Source organism: Saccostrea cucullata, unplaced genomic scaffold (assembly GCF_032062105.1).
Source record: "Saccostrea cucullata isolate Sc308-1 unplaced genomic scaffold, CSIRO_AGI_Scuc_v1 ctg577, whole genome shotgun sequence".
NCBI classification, from domain to species: Eukaryota; Metazoa; Mollusca; class Bivalvia; order Ostreida; family Ostreidae; genus Saccostrea; species Saccostrea cuccullata.
The window spans coordinates 320690-328361 of record NW_026928487.1 but is presented as its reverse complement, the minus strand read 5'-3'; the positions used below and the strand labels follow the sequence as shown (position 1 = coordinate 328361).

Sequence of the window (7672 nt, the reverse complement as noted above, 5' to 3'; positions counted from 1 at the left end):
TTTATGCCACAGTACCAATAATTATGTGCATAGATCAAAATTAATCTAAATCTTTAAATTCAAAATAATACACGATAATTTAAGGGAGACATCAGTACAAATAGTTCATATACTCAGATAGATGCCGCACAGACTAGTCCAACGGCGCTAGATTTACAACAACGTCATAAAGAGAAATATCCTTATTCCATCACAAAATAGTGTTTTTCCCACTTCTTATTCAACTGTAGTGTATTCAAAATTGTGCACTCCTTTCAAAAAGCGTATGAACCTATTTTAAATTAATGAACTAAATGTATTCTTATAATCCATCCGGAGAAGTGTGAGGTCATTACCATCTCCAATAGGCGCAATCCAGTCCAATATGGCTATACCATCCAAGGCCACACCCTACAGCATGTTAACAACGCAAAGTACCTGGGAGTTACCATCATTAGGAAACTGTCTTGGAACACTCACGTAGATAGCATTACAAAGAAGGCAAATAAGACCTTAGCCTTTCTCAGACGAAACATCAGTATGTGTAACAAGGAGATTAAGGAGCAGGCTTATAAGACCTATGTCTGCCCTGCTCTAGAGTAAGTATCTACAGTCTGGGATCCTCACACTGCTCGTAACATCAATGCGGTTGAGATGATACAAAGACGTGTTGCTAGATTTGTAACTGGAACATACAATCGCACAAATAGCGTATCAACCATGCTGAATGCTCTCTCATGGGACACCCTGAAAATTCGCAGAACAAGAGCAAAGGTCATTATGCTCTATAGAATTCAGCACTGCCTTGTCGACATACCACCGGTAGAGTACCTGATACCCACTGGCAGTCGTACCCGAGGCCACACAACCAAGTTCCTTATACCACATGCCAGACTACAAGCCTATCAGTACTCTTTCTTCCCAAGCAGCATCAGGCTCTGGAATACACTACCAGCTGCAGTGACCCAGGTTGGCTCGCTTGAAGCATTCAAGCAGAGCCTGGCAACCACACAATTCCTGTAAATATCTTGTTTTTCATTGTAAATATAGCGCCCTGTGAGTCACGATTGCGCCTTTTAAATCACAGCGCGAGTATACTCGATTTCCGAGGAATGCACTTAAAGAAGAAGAATTACTTGTTCTTAAGTTACTTATTCTTAAGTTGCTTGAATATAATTATGTTTTGTCGATGACGTCGTTTCAACCATATTAAAACAAAATTTTATGATGAGAGGTTCCGTTCGGATGGCCGATGTGGCGTTAAGTTTCTGTCCATTTTTAGAACATATCTCTTGATGTTTTACTTAATATATTTACTATCTGTACAGTACGCGATACTAAAAATATCAGAAACCTAATCTATTTACTCTCTTTATAGTATTGTAGAAGAGTCGGAAGACTCTTAAAATGAGCATATTTCTGTGGCGGACAAAACAGATGATAATTTTCGGCGGCAATTGTCGTCCAAGCAAATTTGGAAAGAGAAAAGAAAGCCTGGCGACGTTTCCAATATAAGCAGAACACATTCGAGACCAAAGAAACGTAAAAAGAACAGGGGTCCATTTTTACAAAAGAATTCGCGATTAAGACCAAAAACTTTAAGTTGATTGTAAAATTTTGTAAAAGTAATGATTCTGTTCAAAATTGTTAGATTAAACGTGTTATTAAATCATTTTAAAAACATTTATTTTGAATCATTGCAAGAGGAGTAGTATGAGCAGAATTTTGTTCTTAGTCGTAAGTTCTTTTGTAAACGGGTTCCAGGTCCTCTGATGATTCTAGCTCCAGCTCCTCTATTTCTGGTTCCGTTAGCTCCCCCTCAAGCTCTGGCTCTGAGTCAGATTCTGATTTGTTTAGAGTTCTGCTGATAGCACAAAATTTACACCATAAATCTATAAAAAAAAAAAAAAAGATACTAAAATACGTAAGTAAGTACGCAACAAACTTATTAAATAAAAAGAAAAGGCAAAATATTGCAAAGATTTGTCCTACATGTATATCTTATTCAAAAAAAAGCTTCAGGTTTTGTCTTTGGATAGATTTTTCAAAAACAAATATTTTAAGGCCACACCAATTTAATTTCTTGTTCGTCGGACATTTGATGAAAAAGGTACGAGCGGGCTAGCGGTTAAATGATAATATTATTACTTCTTTTAAGGCAAAATTTAAAGATGGAGCGTTGATCGAACCCATCGTGTAGGCAGGCAGCAAGAGAACCGCCACAGAGATATCATAGTGAAATTTACTTCATATCGAGACAAGGCACTTGTCTATGCAAAGAAGAGTAATCTGAAAGAATACAACAAAAAAGAAATGAATGAACATAAAATTTTCATAAATGAAGCCCTGACAAAACGACGAATGGGCCTCTTAATAAGCACAAAGAAACTGCTCAAAGACCAACTTGTCGAGTCAGTGTGGACGTATGATGGAAAAATCATCGCGAAAACCCATAGCAAGAAAAGATGGACGATCACGCGATATTCGGACATCGAGAAATTAGAGGGCAACATTATGCGCGGCCCTCAAACCTCTACTCCAGCTGCGGCAGTGTTCAAATAAATATAAGACAACGTTGTGTCACACATACCTCTCTTCTCACTTGGATATAACTGGACTCCATCTTTCATAAGTTTCAAAGTCTATTCTGCAATATCTTTTAAAAATGTATTATTTTTAGTAAGGGTTTTTCCCATACTAGGGTAAATACTTTTCTATAAATAGATGTTTACCTAAACACTATATTTTTGTATGGCTTAATACACCAAATCCCATACTGTACCTTTTTGTAAATGTGTTCTTACGTTTTCATACTCAGTTTACTGATACTCTTGTGTTTACAAGTCAAATTTGTGTTTTTTGTATATTTGTTTTTCGTTCAGTTCGTATTCATTTCTTATGCGTTTTGTCTTATTCCAACCATACCGGTTTCATTTTTACTTTTATATACAGCATATCCGATGTGTGAATCCATGCCATCCAAATCAAATATAATGATTTTTGACACAAATGATTAAGGTGATTATAACTATTTTTAGGATGTCATGGATAAACTATCAGTTAGATTGTTGTGTATGTTTAAATCTACATTTCAGTCGTATTATTATATATATACTGTTAATATTAGGGTGCATAGAGACCAATCCTGGCCCCAGTTTCATTAAAAGTAGCCATAGTAGCAAACCTTTAAGTATAGTCCATAACAATGTTTGTAGTCTACTACCAAAATTAGATATCATAACTTCAGAATTATCAACATATGATATTATTTCCCTTAGTGAAACACATTTAGATAATAGCATAAGTAATGAAAATATTTCAATAGAAGGATTTCACCCACCTATTCGAAAGGATAGAAATAGACATGGAGGTGGTGTTGCTATATACATCTCGGACCAATTAGCTTACCATTTTCGAATGGATTTGTTGATTGATGGACTAGGAATTCTTTGGTCAGAAATACATAATGGCAACAAAAAAATTTTATTAGCTGTACTTTATAGGCCCCCATCTTCACTGGCTAGCTATTGGGACTTATTTAACTCAAATTTGGAAAAGGCACTTGAATGTAATCTTCCAATATTCCTACTAGGAGATTTTAATGTTAATGTTTTGTCAAATCAAAGTAGCAGTTTCAAACTAATGCTACAAAAATTAAATTTAACAAATTTAATTGATTGTCCAACCAATTTTACAAAAACTGAGGGTACTTGCATAGATCTTATAATTACTAGCAATCCAACTTTGGTTGATAGTACATTTGTTTCAGCCCCATTTTGTAGTTCACATTCCCTTGTTGGACTGGACCTGAAATTCAATATACACAAACAATATGCATATAAGCGAGAAATTTTTGATTACAGTAATGCTGATTACAATAACCTCAATAATGATTTAGAAAATATAAATTGGGATTGCGAAGTTTTCAATACTACTGATGTAGATGAAATGTACTCTAATTTTACAGAAGTATTAACCAAAGGCATAGATAAACACATCCCTAAAAAAGTAATTACAATTCGACCAAAGGACAAAGTATTTATGAATAGTACAATTAGAAAATTGATGAGAAAACGAAATCGAATCCATAGTAAAGCTGTCAAATCACAAAATCCACTTCACTGGGAAAAGTATAGATACCTGCGAAATCAGGTCATTGATGAAATTAGAATTTCTCGGCAAAATTATAACAAACACTTACAGAGCAGATAAATAAAACAATACCACCCGGTAAATGGTGGAGAATAGTGAAATCATTATCCAAACTAAACAATAAACATAAGCCAACACCTCCTCTTAAGGTCGATGGCCAAACGCTGTTTCATCCCATAGACAAGGCCAATGCTATAAACAAATTCTTTACAAATATCTCTTGCATTAACGATGAGCCTGATTTACCACCCCAGGGACCAGGTCCCCCCTTACATCATATGGAAACATTTAGAATTACAGAAAATGAAGTCTTAGACCAGTTACAAATCATCAATACATGTAAGCCATCAGGTCCTGATGGTGTTTCACCTCAAATTTTAAAATGTACTGCACAATCAATCTACAAACCACTGACAAAATTATTTAATATATCACTAAACAATGGAACTCTTCCTAATATTTGGAAAATTGCCCAAGTTACTCCTGTTTATAAAAATAAAGGAAATACAGATGATGTCAATAACTATAGACCAATATCAGTAACATCTGTTGTTTGCAAATTATTAGAAAAAATTATTGTCAAGCATCTGCACAACTATATACTTGAGAACGATATACTATATAAGTTCCAGTCTGCTTTTCAAACTGGCGACTCAACCAGTAATCAGTTGGTGGAAATCTATAATACTATTATATCCAATCTTGATAAAGGTCGGGATGTACGGTTTGTGTTTTGTGATATTTCTAAAGCATTTGATAGGGTCTGGCATGAAGGAATTATATTTAAATTAAAGGAAATTGGAATATCAGATCAAATCCTAAATTGGGTCAAAAACTACTTAGTGAACAGAAGACAAAGAGTGGTTCTTGATGGTTATATATCATCTCTTAGACCAACTAGTGCAGGTGTCCCCCAAGGATCTGTTCTAGGTCCTTTCTTATTCTTATTATACATTAATGATATTTCTTCAAATTTAACAAATAATGTCCGCTTATTTGCTGATGATACTTCACTCTACATTATTGTTGACAATGACATTGTCAGTGCTGCAAACTCATTAACAAATGATTTAGAAAAGTTGGATCAGTGGTCAAAACAATGGAAAGTTGATTTTAACCCCAAGAAAACAGTGAATGTAAATTTTTCCAGAAAGCATTTTTCTCATCCCAATGTTAAATTTGGTTTAAATGGCCCCTTAATTGAGCCATCGGATAATCACACACATTTGGGACTAAATTTTCAGTGTGATGCAAATTGGAAATCTCACATACAAATTACTTATGAAAAAGCATGTAAACGGTTAAATGTTCTACGAATGTTAAAACATTCCCTTTGTCGAGACGCGCTAATAAAAATATATATGTCATTTATTAGACCAGTTTTAGAATATGGTGATGTTGTTTGGGATAATTGTAATGAAAAGGAGTCATCTTTATTGGAAGAAGTTCAAATTACTGCTGCAAGAATTATTACAGGAATGAGAGTGAACTCATCAAGATCACTTTTATATGATGAATTGGGTTGAAATACATTATCTGACAGAAGGAAAGTACATAAATTAATATTATTTTACAAAATTGTGTATGGGTTAGCACCACAGTACCTTCAAGATCTTCTAAGACCTTGTATTCCACCCCAAACCACATATTCATTAAGAAACAATGACGGTCTTACTTTTCTTATTCCTCAGACGAGGACCACATCATATATGAATAGTTATTTCCCATCTACAATTAAATTATGGAATAGGTTACCGTACCATATTAGGAGTTTACCAACACTATCTTCTTTCATTAATTCTATTAAAAAGACTCATTATAGAACACCCAATAAACTTTTTAATCATGGAAATCGTAGTCAAAATATTATTCATTGTCAGCTAAGAAATAATGCTAGTAGTTTAAATGCTGATTTACTGAAAGATTATATAAGTGATAGCTCAAAATGTGAAAATTGTGATTTTCATATAGAAAATGCATATCATTTTTTCTTTGAATGCCCTTGTTATGTTGAGCAAAGAAACACTCTTTTTCACTGTATATCTAGTATAGACCTGCAAAATCCTATTCCTATTTCCCTAAATCTTTTATTATTTGGTGATAGGAGTATTTCATATGCAAAAAATATGAAATTATTTGATTGTGTTCACAATTATATATCACAAACCAAAAGGTTTCATAAATGAAGTGTAACTATGTAATACTTATTCCAGTTTATGTCTTAAATTAAATACACATTCATTGTATGTTTATAAATTGCTGTAGTTCTCATTTTTTCGATTCAATTCATTTCCACATCTATAAACCGGTATTCATTTGTTGTTTTTTTTTTTCCTTTTTCTATCTTTACTCATGTATCTTTCTTTCCCCTATGTTCTATTTAAATTTGTGTCAGCTATATATAACTTATTGGTCATAATATAAACCTGTTACTATATGTGTATTAATTAACCTTGTACCTTTGGAGAGGGCTCATATAGGCTATGCCTGCTGCCCAATCCAATTATGTATTTTACATAATAAAATATGTTCAAATCAAAAAAAAAAGGTGGAGCGTGAAAAAAATTGAGCGGACAATTATATTTTTTCTGATTTGCAGAGTAAATAGATTAAAAGTACGATAAATAGAGCCGAAATTTAACAGAAAACAACACAGAATTCCAATGGTGCGGGAATTTCAAATTATATAATTGTTTAGTTTTGTTTAAATACGAGCGCTTGGGTCCGACGAACAATAAATTTTATTGTTGTGGCCTAAAGGGTAAAAATGAAGGGCCAAATTGGAGAAAAATAAAGTCAATACACAGTTGAAAATTTGATGCTTTAAGGCCTCTTTCTATTTTATGGAGCGAGGCAGAGGGAATAGGCAAAACGGGTAAGGGTATGGGCCCTTCGGATGTTATTCAATTTGTTCAGCGTATGGAATGGGAGAGCTCTAGCCCGCCCCCAGCCAAACATCAAAGTTAAATAAGATGCAAGTCTGAAGGGATGGTGTGGAATTTGCCAGAATACAAAAACGGGCTGTTGTAGGTTACAAAACGAAAAGGGTACCACATGTATAACATGTAGAGCTCAATTCAGCGTTTTTAGCAATTCAATGCTTTCCATCGAAAATCATAAAAAGCATGTGCTACTGCAGTCAGACAACAGTTTTACCCGGGTAGATGAATTTTAGAGGCAGACTAGGAGAGTCGTCATTTCAAGGACACGAGTTCCTTGAAATTAGATCAATATATATTTAGTTAACTAAAGAAGATAACAAGTCCTTGTTCAGTAGATCCTGTTGCAGACATGACAATGCCCATTTGAACAAATATTATTTCAGCTGGAAGAAAGACCCTCATTTACAGGCATCAGATGCGATGCTACAGACTTGGATGAACATTTTGAGTTACGCTTTTCCCCCATTTGGCATGATCATGCATTGTATAGCGAAAGTGAGGGAAGAAGAGTGCCAAATTTTGATCGTAACACCGACAGGGCCAACACAATCTTGGTATCCTCTCCTCCTTCAAATGTCGATAGACTTTCCAGTGCTGAT

The 7672-nt window shown here is 34.3% G+C and overlaps 1 pseudogene; it reads left to right on the top strand.

Moving 5' to 3' along the window:
- Window positions 1-633: 633 nt before the first annotated feature.
- LOC134277736 (uncharacterized) lies at window positions 634-7098 on the top strand (annotated as a pseudogene).
- Window positions 7099-7672: the final 574 nt, after the last annotated feature.